This window comes from Callorhinchus milii, unplaced genomic scaffold (genome assembly GCF_018977255.1).
Source record: "Callorhinchus milii isolate IMCB2004 unplaced genomic scaffold, IMCB_Cmil_1.0 Scaffold13, whole genome shotgun sequence".
Lineage (NCBI taxonomy): Eukaryota > Metazoa > Chordata > Chondrichthyes > Chimaeriformes > Callorhinchidae > Callorhinchus > Callorhinchus milii.
This window is the reverse complement of record NW_024704754.1, coordinates 18,943,133-18,956,334: the sequence shown is the minus strand read 5'-3', so window position 1 is coordinate 18,956,334 and position 13,202 is coordinate 18,943,133. Positions and strand designations below refer to the sequence as shown.

Sequence of the window (13,202 nt, the reverse complement as noted above, 5' to 3'; positions counted from 1 at the left end):
GAGGAGGCTCAGTGTGGCCACAATCCTCTCCTCTCCACAAAGCAGAACGCATGACAGATAGAGTCAGCCACAATCTGGTATTACTAATAATAATATTATTATAATAATAACAAACCTTGCATTCGATACAGCGCCTGATCACGTCTTCGAGACGCCTCAAAGCGCTTCACAGAATATACCATAGTGAATTGACTGTATATTTTGTGGGCGCAACACGGCAGCAAATTGCGTCCCCACAAACAGTCATAACAACAACACAATTATATTTGTATAGCGCCTTTCGCGTCAGGAGAATGTCCCAAGGCGCTGGACAATCAGTGTTTCGGATAAATATTGGAAGCGTGATTAATTACCGTCTGCTGGAGACCTGCTGATTATGCCTTTCGAGGAGAGATTTACTGGGAAACACTGATTTAATCCCTTTTACCACCTCCATCAGTCAGTCAGTCAGTCAGTTTTTTGTTAGGATACAAAGCCTCGAGAGAAAAGCAGAAACTTGCGTAAGGTTTTGCCTTGCCCAGGAATCGAAACCAGGATCGTCTCGCTTGCGAGGTGAGCTCTCTAACCAATGAGCTACAGGACCCTCTGAAGTGGAGAGAAGCGCTGATAAGTGTTCCAAAAATGACAGGTGGTGATAAGATAGCTACAGACGTACGTATTTGCCACACGTTGTCCAATTCCCGCAGTGGCTAACCTCCTGACAATCTCTACGATAAACAGTGTTACGCTGCTTGCACACGTACAGGGATTGGGAACAGTGATGGACTAATAAAGGTTTCACTGACCCAATTACACACAGATTTAAAAGATTTAAATACTTGTGGTGGTTAAAGCGGGTCCTGTTAATCTGCTGCTCAAGTGTGAAGTGTGTGTGCCTGGCCAATCACTAACACTCTAGGGAATGGAGAGCTGTGGCATGTTAACCTCTCACACAGGGGGTTAGATACATACAGTATGTTCAACAGCAACAACAACAACAGATGACATTTACTCGATGCCTTCATGTCGGGAGGACGTCCCAAGGTGCTGGACAGTCAGGGATTTAGACCTGAGCTGGGGTTTGGGATCAGGAGGGGTGGAGGGCAGGGAGGGCGGGGGCAGAGGGTGGCTGAAGGCACTGTTTGACAAAGAGAAAGGTCTTGAGATGGACCTTGAAGGAGGCGAGGGAGAGTGAGGCGGAGGGACTGTGGGATGAAGTTCCAAAGGGTGTGAGGGGTATCGCATTGGCAAATGATACACTAACTAATGATGCACTGCTCTGAGTCGCTCTTGTCGGGGACCGAGGAGAGTTCTGCTCATACACAGAGCTCCACTAACCAAAAGTCAGCTTCAGTCAATACCAACAAGCTGCTTCACTCCATGGAAACCCATCACCATGTTTAACAGGGTGGTTTGAAGACTCTTAAGCACGGTGATGGGTTTCCATGTGTGTGTGTGTGTGTGTGTGTCGGACACCTGGCTGAGCAAAACAAAGCCTCAAGAAACATCTTAATCACAGTCAGTACAATCACAGAATTTCTAAGACTGAGGTTGATAGATGTTTGTTAGGTCAGGGGATCGAGGGATTATGGGGCAAAGGCGGGTAATTGGAGTTGAGGTACAGATCAGCCATGATCTAATAGAATGGCAGAACAGGCTCGAGGGGCTGAATGGCCTCCTCCCGTTCCTATGTTCCTATAACAATAATTCTTGCCTGTGATATTAACATCTAAAACAACGAAAAGTTTCAAAGGGTTTCACAGATAATTGCTGTCAAGGTCAGTGACTGTGTTTATAGACAAACACAGCTGCTAATTTGCACAAAGCACAATGCTTATATAAAAAAAAACGTTATTTAAATCAGGTCATAAATTTGTTCCACCTGTAGATTTACCTATGATTATCTGTTATATTTGGGTTTCCAATTGCTGTGGGGGAGATTACGTTTCTAATAAAAAGAACAACCTAATTGCTTAGGTGACATTTCTCTGTGCTCTGTGCTGTTAGCTCGGATTATACAGAGTGCTGGAAGATAGGTATAACCTGATTTCATCAGAAAATTTGACTTAAATAAATGAGTGGATCAACTTCTCAAACCTTGAAAGTAAAATTCAGGTGCAGCTTTATTGGAAAAGAGAAGAGGGTTTCTCCCTCTCTCCCTCCCGTTGTCCTGGACAACAATCTCCCTAATAAAATCAGTCGCTCACTCCATGGCTGTTTGTGGGGGGTGGTGGTTGGGGGGAAAGAGAGGGTGGAAGATGCGGGGAGGTAATGAAGAGCAGGAGCTTTGAGAGGGAGAAGAGGCGAGAGAGAGTCAGAGGAAACACAAGAAAAGAGAAACAGGCTTGCAAAGGAGAAATTAGCATGTGTTTAACAGTCTAATGGCAGCTCAGTGCACATTCCCGCTGCTCACCCAGTGCTAGAAACCTATCACTGCCAGCAAACGGCAGGAAAGGATGAATTGGTTGGTCTCCATGGCAACGCGGTGGAAGGTCACTCCTTCCCCGGCTGGACCACGGAGCAGAGCAGAGACGCTCATCTGTCAAGAGGGTTTGTGGAGCTCAGCGAATGCGAGGATTATTACCCAGCACCTCGGACGCCCCCCACCCCCACCCCGGTGTGAGAGGCGCTGTACAAGTTGTTGTTTTTGTTGTGGAATGTGATTAATTGAAGTGCGGACACACTCCCCAGTACGTTGAGCACAGATGTGTTCACCCACCTCCTGGCCACTAGCGTAGGTTTTACTTCACGTTCGAGAGTGAGAGAGAAAGAATTAAAAAAAAACTGCTATTGATGTCAAAATTATTCAGATTAGAGCCTCGCTGCCTCTTCCCCACTGAGCGGGCATCAAGCAGAGACAGGTGAGCAGTAACTGTGACAAAAAAAAACTGAAGAACATGTCCCTTCAGAAGAAGAAAGTGCCTCAGTAACACACACAAGCATTTAGCACTCAGATCTTCAGGACTGGAAGATCAGAGGGGGGTTTGAAGGCAGCGTTTGGTGCTGCGGTACATGTGTAATTTCTCCTCGGTAAGTCACACTCACTCAGTCTGCATATCCTTTGCCTCGACAGTTAGAGAGAAGCAAATGTCATCCAACTCCGATTACGTGCAGTCATGCTAACACTGAATGACATTTATGTGCTAGTTACTGCTGACAGATGCTAGAGATGAAAATGGCAGGGATGGGGGCAGCAACAATGATCTGTTTCCCCATCTTGATTAGTAAGGAAGATGCTGTTCTCTCCTCCACTTCCAAGGAAAAGGAAAAAATGGTCCATTATCATTCAGTGAAAAAAAAATCCATTCAATTAATCTAGAGCCTTGAGCTGAATAAAAACAGATTCCCACAGCCGTCCCCAAGGTGTTAGTGAAGCTTTCTGGGTGTGCGACTGTACACAGTGCTTTCCTCTCTCTCCTCTGGTGCCCAAACACGAACCATTTGGGCTGACGATGACACGACACTGCTTGCACTGAGGTGGACTAACATTTGAACACAGGGTCTCACTTACAGAATGAACACATAGTGACACGTTACCAAAACCTCTCAAGAATCATCTCCGATCCCAATCACAGCACCAGTCTGTCACCACCAGCAATGAATAATACAGTAAACCTGGCAAATCAGTGACCGGTGAGGTTGAAGCTCACCACAAAGTGCAAATGGCCGAAGAGGCAAATAGCTGCTGTCACTCACCAGGTCCCTGAGAATTCCTTGTACTTTGGTAATTGAAGTAAATCGAGTGCATTGGTCACATCTTCAGTGACGGGATGTTTCTAACACTTTTCTCCTTCCCTTCCCACTCAGTCCAGCTGCTGTGTCAATCCTCCAGCTGCTCACAGCTTATGTGTGATGAATACAGAGGGCGACACATTCCTCACTGTGCCTGACACATCTGGGGAGAGAGGAACAGAGATTATAATAATAATAATCCTTGCATTTGATATAGCGCTTTTCACATCTTCTCGACGTCTCAAAGCGCTTCACAGAATAGACTGTAAAGTGAATTGACTGTATAATTGTGGGCGAAACGCGGCAGCCAATTGTGCACAGCAATGTCCCACAAACAGCCGTGGATTGAGAATGACCAATTTATTATTGTTTTGGTTTTGGAGGGATTATTATTAGGCTCTGTGTGGAGTAAGAAAACTGGCCCAAGGTTTAGCCCTGCCGGGAATTTAACCCAGGAGTCTCTAAGCTCATGTGGAGTCCTGTAACTCAGTGGTTAGAGCACTCGCCTCACAAGCGAGAGGTCCTGGGTTTGATTCCTGAACAGGACAGGGTGAAACATTGGGCAAGTTTCCTTATTCCACACACACACCTCTTGTTTACCAGCAGTAAGCAGGAACCGGGTTGTTAGTCGATTGGTGGATCACTTTTCTGGGGGTAATAATCCCTTTTAAAAAAATTTGGATCAGTCAATCCACGACTGTTTGTGGGGACGCTCACTGCTGTGTGTAATTGGCTGCCGCGTTTCGCCCACAAAATACACAGTCGCTACACTTTACAGTATATCCTGTGAAGCGCTTTGAGGCGTCTTGAAGACATGATAAGGTGCTGTATCCAATGCAAGGATTATTATTATTATTATTATCAGTAACAATGCAGTGAATCAGGGTGCAAGGGAGCCATTTGCACCTCTTACTGTGACTATATGATTAAACCTATACTCTCTTCTCTCTTGTTAACACAGCTCCCAGCATTGGAGGCGAATAAATATTTGACAACAGGGTCAGGTCTCTTGGGACCAAATCCTCAGTAAATTTTAACATTTCAAAACATTTTGTTGCATAATGTGCCCGAGGCTCAAATGACAGGGATAGTAAACAGGAGACAGTGGATTCCTGTAGAGTGAACACAAACACACTCACTGTGGTCACAGGGTTACACACCGTAGCTGTGACAGGAATTTCAGGAAGTACATTAAAGTTCTACAGCATTGGACGCAGCAATCAATACACCACTGTTACTGTTCACAGTCTGCTTGGCTCCACCGTTTACTACTGTGCAAGGCAAACTACAACAACAAATAACATTTACACAACACCTTTCATGTTAGGAGGATGTCGCAAGGTGCTGGACAGTCAGGGAATTGGACCCGAGTTGGGGGTTGGGATCAGGAGGGCAGGGAGGGTGGCGTAGGAGGGTGATTTACCTGTGTAAGTAAACACAGTGGACACTTTGCTCACAGCAAAGTCTCTCATAGCTACAAGTGAATAATTGATTAATCTGGGTAACCATTAACCGATTAATTGTTGGCCATCGCACCAAGAGAAACTCCCTTTTCTTTTCCAATCCTGTCACAGGATGTTTAACATCCAGACAGACAGGATCTTGGTGTAACATCTTATCCCAGCATTGCCCTACAGCATTGTCAGCCTGAACTAGGAGCTCTAAGTTCCAACTCGGGGCTTGAACCCACAATCTTCTGACCTAGAATAACAGTACTGCACCAAACTCACCCTTAAACAAGCAGTCAAAAAGGAAGGCAGGGCTAGGGCAGTGACAGCATAATCCCATTAGATTGTAACTTCGCTGTTATACACCTATTTATGGCTTTTCAAAACAAACATTTCCTCCCATTTACTTAATGGAAATGAGCTCCGACACTTGTCAGCATCTGGGGCAGCCGTCCGAATCCCTACACAACAAGTACACTTAACCCGATTGACAGCCACTGCTCCTAAATTTAGAAACACTAATCTGTTAATTTCTTCTGCACACACAGAGATTATTCCCACACCTCATTATTTTCTACCCGTCTTCTTAAATAGGTAGATTTTACAGCTTTGAATGGCTGTAATCTCTTTTGGTATTTAAACCCATTGCTATTTTGGTTAGCGCTGCAGTTTGAGCTGGTTAGACTCGAGCAGTTACACCGAAGCACACTCCAGGCTCCCCCCAAGCCTTGGCTCTTGGCAACCTGCGCCTAATACTCTCCGGAATTGGGTAAACAGAATGCATCCCTCCAGGGAGAGAGAGAGAGAGAGAGAGAGAGAGCATTTCATTCCAACAATCTATCTCTGGGATTTCCATGTGTGGGTGGGATGCATGGAATTCCCAGCTTGGTTTGGAGCTCCTTAAACACGGTGATGGGTTTAAGCGTGTGTCAGATACCCGGCTGACTAAAAAAAAGTCAGGAAAGAGCTTTGTATAAGCGATAAAAGCACTTGTTTGACTACTGGTGTGTGAAAAGGAAGAGGTGACAGACAGACAGCAGAAGTGTGATAATACAGCAAGACTCTTATCAAGGAAATAAGTCTGTTGGCTGACAACACAAACACACACACTTTAATTCAATTTACTGAACAAACCTGAGGATAAGCATCACTGCTGGTTCAGTGTTAACCCTATATTAATTACAGGTTTCTGTAACAAAGGGGGCACATGAGATTACTACAGGATTTCACACAGGCGGGTGCCACATGCACTGTGACAAGGTAAAGCCTTGCTCATCTCATACTGTGGAAAACAGCTGAGAAAATACTGTCACCTCACATTTTACTCTAATCGCTGGCCAAAAAACAGCTTTAAAATATACAAAGACTTTTCCAATCAAGTAAATTTCTCACACGTCCACCTCCCCCAAGACCTGCATCAACACAGGGGGAAGTCAGTAAAGGGCAACTGCACAGGTAGAACTACACAGTGTGGAGTCCTGTAGCTCAGTGGTTAGAGTACTCGCCTCGCAAGAAAAGAGACCTGGGTTTAATTCCGGGCGGGGCAAAATGTCGGGCAAGTTTCCTTACTCCACACGCCTATGTTTACCAGCAGTAAGTAGGAACCCGGTTGTTAGTCGATTGGCGGATCGCTTTTCTGGGGTAATAATCTCTTAATATTAATAATAAATTGGTCACTTCAATCCACAACTGTGTGTGGGACACTGCTGTGTGCAATTGGCTGCCGTGTTTTACCCACAAAATATACAGTCAATTCACTTTACAGTATGTCTTGTGAAGCGCTTTGAGACGTCTCGAAGACGTGATAAGGCGCTGTATCAAATGCCAGGATTATTATTATTATTATTACTATTATTATCAAATGCAAGGATTATTATTATAGACAGATAACTGTGTGACATCAGCAACACATCCATCCTTTGGACTCCGAACGCTTAGCTCATAAAAAGCAAGTTAACTTGAAAACGTAACCAGATGACAGAAGATCAACCGAAGTGGGTGAACGAAGTTGGGAGACTGTCAGCCTTGATCTGGATTAAAGCGCTCTGATGATGGATGTGGTGGAAGGCAGCTGAGCAGCTGTTAAAGCCACCAGCCAAAGAATTAGCTGCAGAGAAACAGGTAGCTATTAATTTTGGTAAAAATTACATTACTGCTATTGCTCTTCTGAGGAATTCTGTGCCATATAGTAACAGAACAATTAAGCTTCATTACAATAATAATCCTCACATTTGATACAGCGCTTTATTACGTCTTTGAGACGTCTCAAAGTGCTTCACAGAATACACTGTAAAGTGAATCGACTGTATATTTTGTGGGCGAAATAGTGTCCAAGAGTCTGAAACATAAAGATATACGTGAAACACAAAACAAGTTTAAAAATCACTTGAATTAATAATAATCCTTGCATATGATACAGCGCCTTTTACATTGGGAGCACATCTAACAGCTTTACTGGGAGCAAATCTCAAAGCTTTACTGGGAGCACATCTTCAAGCGCTCTGAGACGCCACCCCGAGTGAGGACGCTATGTAAATGCAAACTGTTGTTGCTGTCGTTGGAGTAAAGTGCAGCGAGTGTATTTTGTTGGCAATCTTGGGGAAATTCAAGGGGAAAGAGGAACAGAAATTTAAATACATGCAAAATGCCAGCAGTAAAATGACAATAATCCCCACAGACAGGGGAGAGATGACAAACACTGGTTCTTTACTGTAATATGCAGATACATTTACAGACAACAACTCTTCATACTTGGAAAATGAGACAACGGGGAAGACCAGAGCGGCTAACACACAGCAACGGGCTGTGTAACCACCATAGCTGCAGTTATGGTGGAGTTTCTGTCTGAAAACGCCCACAAAAGGTACAGTCAATTCACTTTACAGTGAAGCGCTTTGAAACGTCTCGAAGACATGATGAGGCGCTAAATCAAATGGAAGGATTGTTATTTTGGATGAGGTTGAAATATTGGCCGATGGGTGTGGAGAACAGACGTCTCTCCTTAGAAACCGAGCCACTGGGACCCGACTCTGATAATAATAATAATAATAACAACAATAAATGTGGCCCAGGAGAGAAGCTGAGACATAATTACATTTGCAAACAGATGCTTCACAGCCATAGAGGGCAGTTATGACCGTTAAAGACCGAAATGGTGCAACAGACATAATCCTTGGCTCCGACACTTCAGAACTCGTCTCCTAGAATTGTTCTCTTAAAAGCTAAACGATTGGAGCCAAAATGATTAGCTGTGAGGCTGAGAGGGCTCCTGACAGGGCTCCTGACAGCTGTGTTCTGGGAGCTGAGAGCAGAGAAACATCAGGGCCTGCGGAGGGCTGGGAGGCAGCTGTGAGATGTGGAACGTCTTGGCAATGCCTCTCACCTCCACCAGCCAGTCGTGTCTTCACTCACTCACTCAGACTCACTAAAAGCAGAGAACGAGCCCAACAACAGCAGAACCTTCAAGAAAACAACAGCTGCTTTTGTCTTGGATTCACAGCCTTCAGCCTCCCTCCTCTGTGACTCTAGTGATGGACATTCTCACAGCTGAGCAACTGTTCAGATTGTACCCACACCCACACCCAAACCCAAACTCACACCACCTGTAAATGATATTGCTGCAAGTAGGTGCCTTGTGCCAGAATTTACACATGTTCTTGTAACTTATTACATTAAGAATAATCCTTGCATTTCATACAGCGCCTTATCACGTCGTCGAGACGTCCCAGAGCACTTCACAGAATATCCTGTAAAGTGTAGTAACCACTATATTGCTGTTCTGTACCTGACGCTGAGATCTCTCCACACGTCTCAGACACAGTGAGTCTCTGTGGGATCGGAGGAAATATTCACCGTACAATATTCATAGCAAGAATTTCCTGTCGATGTATTTTCAGAGAAATGAAGAACATTTTCAGGGCTTATCCTATTTTTTCAGTGCTCAACAGGATGTAATGAATATAATGGATGTCAGGGGATGAATTAATGAGGCACATTTTGGGTTGACTTGTACGTACACAAGGGGCGCTTGAGAATGTGTGTGCGTGTCTGCAATTCACTCCCATTTACTGCAGCTAAATCCACAATAATCCTTATCGTAATAATAATGGAATAAACCTGGTGTTTGATACAGCGCCTTATCACGTCGTTGAGACGTCTCAAGTGCTTCACAGAATACACTGTAAAGTGTAGTGACTGTATATTTTGTGGGTGAAACGCGGCTGCCAATTGTGCACGGCAGCGAGCGTCCCACAAACAATCGTGGATTGAGTGACTACATTCTTTTTTGGAGGGTTTATTATCCCCGGAAAGTGATCCACCAATCGACTAACAACCTATGTAATGCTGGGGAAACAGAGGCATGGGGAGTAGGGGAACTTGCCGAAGGTTTTGCCCTGCCAAACGGGAATCGAACCCGGGTCCTCTCCCTTGCGAGGCGAGTGCCCTAACAACACACTGCAAGTCTCCACAACATGAGTGGCGCAGAGCGGGAGTCCTGCTGACAAAGCGAAACAGAAAAAAAAATGATCACGAGAGAAAAGGAGAAGATAAGATAAGGAAGAGGAAACCCAAAATGTGGAGATTAATATTTACCAGCTGGAAGCGCGTTCTCTGAGCCTCCACAGTGTCCCTGTCACTGCACAGTCCTAACACACTGCTCCGAGTTCACAGCCTCCTGTGGCTTTGATAATGGTTCACATATGATTTATCTTCACATCACAGCCGAGCCATTACTGTCTGAATAATTCAGCAGCTAGAATTCCTAATGCTGCTTTGATCCCGGCAGATGAAATTTTAAGCTCTGAAGTATGGATATCCAAACCAGTGCCTTCAATACAAAGCAACACACACACACACACACACAACACACATACAGACACACGCACACAAACACACACAACACATACAGATACATACGCACAAACACACATACAGACACGCACACTCGCACACAAACACACACAACACACATACAGACACACTCGCACACAAACGCACAGACAGACACATACACTCGCACACAAACACACACAACACACATGCAGACACACAAACACACACACAGCACACATACAGACACACACGCACGTACGCACACCAACACACAACATATGCAGCCACACACACAAACACACATACAGTCACACACACACACACACACAATATTTATTTGTTGAATAAATCTGTGTAATTGCTTTTGCTTATGCCAGTGTGAGGATGAAAGCTAAGCTGTCAGCGCTCAGACAGGAGACTCTCTGAGAGCAGAGGCACAGAGAATCTGATGGCCATTAATGAGGTGGCAGCCTGGCACTCAGCAACCAGGCTCTCACAGTCTATCATTTCCTTCCTTCCACCTCACACCAGAGAGCCAGGCCATGGGGAGGTGCGCTCACACAAACAATCCTTCTGGAACAACCCCTTTGCAAGATTCAAGACCTTTGATCTGTATTTGTTTTTCCTTTTGATATAATAATAATAATAAATAAATAATCCTTGCATTCGATACAGCGCCTTAACACGTTGTCGAGATGTCAGAAAATACTGTAAAGTGGAGTGACTGTGTATTTTGTGGGCGAAATGCAGCAGCCAATTGCGCCCGGCAGTGTCCCGCAAACAGCTGTGGATTGAGTGACTGAATGTTTTTGCCCGGAGGAAACTGTCCTTTTTTTGCCCTGTCCGGGAATCGAACCCGGGTCCTCACACTTGCAAAGTGCATTAACCTCTACACTTTTGGTTTGTGCTGTTGTTACAACTCAAGTAAGAATCACTGAACACAGGGACAAAATGGAGTTGAAAAAGCTATACAGTAGTTCGCAACAAGAATTACCACAGCACCTCAGACTTGCTTAGGGGAATCCTGCCCCAAACCATCAGAATAGACTGTGAGCTTCTTGTCTCGTTACCAGTCATACACTCACACACATCACCAGCATTTACTATTTCACCAACAGAATACAGTCACTCCACTTAACAATATATTCTGTGAAGTGCTTTGTGATGTCTCAACAATGTGATAAGGCGTTATATCAAATACAAGGATTATTATTATTAATAATAGTATTATATTTCCCTGTGAGCACCTGTCACTCACCATTAGTGAGCTTCATTGCTGTTTGATCCCACTGATAAACAACCCAACAATAATCTTTCTTTGAGAATAAATTAATTTTCCTCCCCAAGCCGCGTCCAGTTTGGGACGAGCTGCTTTATATAGGGATGTCCGGTTACAGATAGTAACCGATCCGTCAGAACACTAATAGTTGTGGGATCATCGGGGGGGGAAGCCAACAGTCGGCATGTTTACAAAAAGGAGTTGCTTCAATCGAACGACCTGAGGCTCTGGACAAATTTCAGAGATTAATAATATCACGTCACTGGCTGCTGCATTTCGCTCACAAAATACACAGGTCACTTCACTTGACAGTATGTCCTCAAAGACTTGATAAGGCGCTGTATCAAATGCAAGGATTATTGTTATCAAATGCAAGGATTAATATTATTATTGTTGTTGTTGATCAACCATTGGAACTTGTAAATATTTCAAATCAGCTCTTTGAACTGTAAGCAGTGACCGTGGGCAGTGTAACAGTGTGTGCCCTGAGACACAAGCCAACAGATTGCTTCGCCTGCTCTTCAAACCCTCGCCTGGTTGACTGAAACTGCAATATTCAGGGCATCACCGCAGATACATCAAAGCTGGATGTAGATTCCCCCAAAGTAGACAGCAAAAAAAAACAACACTGTAAGTACAGTGCACCTCCCTGGAATACTAACCCACACCAGAGAGTTAAACACACTGAAAGATTTAACTCCTGATCGTACGCACGGAGGGGAAAAAAAATCTGTGCATTATTCAAAGCAATTCTATAATCTGCATTAGACCAGAGATCAGGGGGAATTAAACATGAAGTAGGATTATTGTCGTCTTAATACGACACTCAGTTGTGAAGACTGTTTTTTTGTTAACACCGCAAGATGTTGAATGGGAGTCAAATGGTTGTTGTAGGTCCTACATGTCTCAGCCTGTGTTAAATTGTAGTATCACGAGTTTACAAACACCCTTTTGCAAAAAGCATTTGCCTTCAATGTTATTCTACATCTACACGATCAAATGTACAACTGTACTTCTGCCCACTCACTAAAACAGTCATAACCGGTGAGCAGTCCCATTGGAGTCAGGTTTGATTTGATACACCAGGTATCAGCTCTGAGGAGAGTCATTTCATTTCATGTCTGATGTCAGAGAGACACTGAATGGTGGGGAATCCAGAACAAGGGGCATCATCTTAAAATTAGAACCAGGCCATTTAGGAGTGAAATCAGGGGCAGTTTTTCCACACGAAGGCTAGTGGGAATCTCGAACTCTCTCCCTCCCCCAAAAGGCTGTGGATTATGGCTGGATCCATTCACATCTTCAAGGCTGAGGAGGATAGATGGTTGTTAGGTCAGGGTTTCAAAGGATATGGAGGAAAAGCAGGTAATTGGAGTTGAGGAACAGATCAGCCTTGATCTAATAGAATAGCAGAACAGGCTCAAGGAGCTGAATGTCCTGCTCCTGTTCCTATGTTCCAGCTACGAATTCTGCCCTAATTACATGAATGAGCATTCAGGAAACAGAATAAGCCAACAGAGACACGGAGCTTATCGACAGGCACGGCTGCTGGGGTGTGTCTGACAGTTGGAGCTTGGCTTACCAACCCAGCTTCAACCTGCAAGTGGGTTTAGCAGCAGAATTCCCTTTCGTGAGAGATCCTCTAAGTGCTTTAGCCTGTAGCTGTCACCACCTCAACACAGGAACCCACTCAACATGTGTAAGGTACAGCTTTGAGGTTTTTCCCCCTCTTTGCATTTGGTCACTCAATCCACGTCTGTTTGTGGGGACGCTGCTGTGCGCAATTGGCTGCCACGTTTCGCCCACAAAATACACAGTCAGTTCACTTTACAGTGTAATGCTGCGAAGCGCTTTGAGAGGTCTCGGAGATGTGATCAGGCGCTGTATCAAATGCAAGGACTATTATTATAATAACTGCAGGAAGTGTTTGG

At 44.5% G+C, this 13,202-nt stretch overlaps 1 protein-coding gene across 2 annotated transcripts in view; it reads right to left on the bottom strand.

Annotated features, from left to right (window-relative positions):
• Nucleotides 1–13,202, bottom strand: part of ndst1b (N-deacetylase/N-sulfotransferase (heparan glucosaminyl) 1b) — a 33,014-nt gene that overhangs the window by 11,080 nt on the left and 8,732 nt on the right. For both annotated transcript variants that reach the window (XM_007908159.2, XM_007908157.2), the window contains one exon: nucleotides 3,676–3,874. The gene's annotated coding sequence lies outside the window, so the exon portion shown is untranslated. The remainder of the gene's footprint in view (nucleotides 1–3,675; nucleotides 3,875–13,202) is intronic.